Here is a 2,520-nt window from a genome sequence, read left to right on the forward strand (position 1 = left end):
TTGAGAAACTCTGAAGGCTTTTGCCTTAAGAAAGTTTCGAAGGCACTTATCTTATGAACTGGTTCATAAGATTATACGTCTTATTTGAAATGGTGGGATCATCTGGGAGTCTGTTGCTGGCTTGCACTTATTATTGTTACTATTATCATTGCTATTGTTGACATTGTCACTGTCTTTATTGTTATTATCATTACCATTGTTATTATCACTGTAATCAGTAAAACTTTTATCAATATTGATAGTATCATTATCTTTATTACAATTGTTATAATTATTAATATCATTATCAGGATCATTATTGTTACCATTATCATTAGCATTATCATCTTTTTTATTATTATTATCATTGCCATCATTATTGTCATCATCATTATCAATATTACTATCCATATCGATATCACTATTATTATCATTATTATTATCATTGTTATAATCATGATCATTATCATTTTTTAAAGATTATCATAATCTTTATTATCACTATCATTATAATGATTGTCCTTACTATCATCCTCATTATTATCATCACTGGTATGTTGTTTTCGTTTTCATCATCGTTTCATTATCAATGTCTTATTATTTTATAAGATGATTATGATGTTATAATAATAGCATTATCATTACTATTATCATTATCATAATCATTATTATTATTATCCTTCTCATTATCATCATTCTAATTACTATCAATAATATCATTACTATCACTATCATTATAATCATCCTTACTGTAATTATCATAATCATTATCTCATGATAAAATTGATAATAATGACAACAATAGGAATGGTTGATAATAATGATAATGATAATAATAATATAACAAGATATTAATGAAGATAACGATGACGATAATAATCATAATAATAAAGTAACTGTGATAATAATAGAGGAAGAAGTTGAAGAAGAAGAATCATAATTCCAAAAGCAACATCAACAACAGAAAAAAAAAAAAATAAAATAAAATAAAACAGCGACAACAGCACCAGTTTCACGACGACGACTACTGCCATCTCTGATAACGATAATCACGACACCAGCAGCATTGGCAGTGACGACGTCAGCCACAGGAACACATCAACGGATCGAAATGTTCTCGAAGCTACCTAGCCGCCTCCGAGCCTCCCGAGCGCCGTCCCTTGTAGAAGGAAACTATGATAACGAGACCCAAATACAAGCGAAGCACCTGCTCCACCTTGAAGACCTTGTTTAGCGCATTTACTTTCTTAGTAAGTATTTTCTTTTTTCTTCTTTTTTTTCTGCCAGGAGTCACCACAAAAGAATATCAAATGAAGAGGCAATATGGCAGAAAAGTACAATACGCGAGACATTCAATTTATTCCTATTCTCATGTCAAGACACAATCCCAGAAATCTGTTGTGAGAGACGTGTTTGTACAGCCTGGCCCTCCTCCTTGGTCCACAACCCAGAGATGCTTAGGAGACGTTGCAGCCTCCTCCCCGCCCGCCCATGCCAGACACCTACGACCCTCTTGCCCCCAGCGCCCGCGCCTATTGACATGCTGGGTCTGATGTGCCAACAATGGAAGCTTAATTTCAATTAGATATTCGTATCAAGGCATTTTCCACACTGTTAATTGCGAGGGATTGTGTGAAGGGGAATTTTCAATGCACGAGGTAAAGGGAAATGAATATTCTCTGGTAGGATTTTTTTCTCTCGCTTTCTTTTTTTTACGTGTGTAAATGATCCAGGAGGAAGAAGAGACAACAGAGAGAAGGAAGGGAGAGGTGAAAGGAAGGTAAGGAGAGATAGGAAAAAGGAGGATATCTCTCTCTCTCTCTCTCTCTCTCTCTCTCTCTCTCTCTCTCTCTCTCTGTGTGTGTGTGTGTGTGTGTGTGTGTTTGTGTGTGTGTTTATATAAGCGGAAAGAACAGGGGAGAGAAGAGGAAGCAAGATAGACAGACACAAATACAGATAACCAAAAGCAGAGGCAAATCGGCAATGGTAATGAAAAGAGGACCGAGAAAAAACATGTAGATTAGGCAGGAGTCGGGGAGAGGCAGCGAGTCCCGTACTCCTCCACAGCCTCCAGGTCGGTGACAAGAGCGCATCTCCCGCAAGAGGACATCCTGCAGCCTCGCCGAACCAGCGTTGGGTCCATGAATGCGTCATTGATTACCTCATACCGGCTCTGGACTCTCTGATAATGACGGTGAACCTCCCTCCTTACGTCAGTCAACGTCCACTGTGACTGAACATAATTTCAATTGAATGGCAGCTGGATTGATCGACACGAAGCGGAGTGTGAAGCGACGCAAACGGCTGGAAAGACGCGAGCTCTTTTAGCACAAAGGTCTTCCCGCTGTCTTCCAGAATTGTCTTCTCTGTCAGCTTTTTGAATTGACTCTCGGGGTTGCCGTATTGACCGGTTTTGTTTGGTGAATTGCCGGAATATCACTAACAAGAGACTTCTATCTTGAAATAGCTTTTGTATCTGTTTTGCATAATTTTGCCCTCCAAGCATCATTTGTGTTCTTTCGGTCCTTATTTACATTTCTA

Source organism: Penaeus japonicus, unplaced genomic scaffold (assembly GCF_977035675.1).
Source record: "Penaeus japonicus unplaced genomic scaffold, GWHDUDI00000001_assembly GWHDUDI00000018, whole genome shotgun sequence".
In the NCBI taxonomy this organism is placed as follows: domain Eukaryota; kingdom Metazoa; phylum Arthropoda; class Malacostraca; order Decapoda; family Penaeidae; genus Penaeus; species Penaeus japonicus.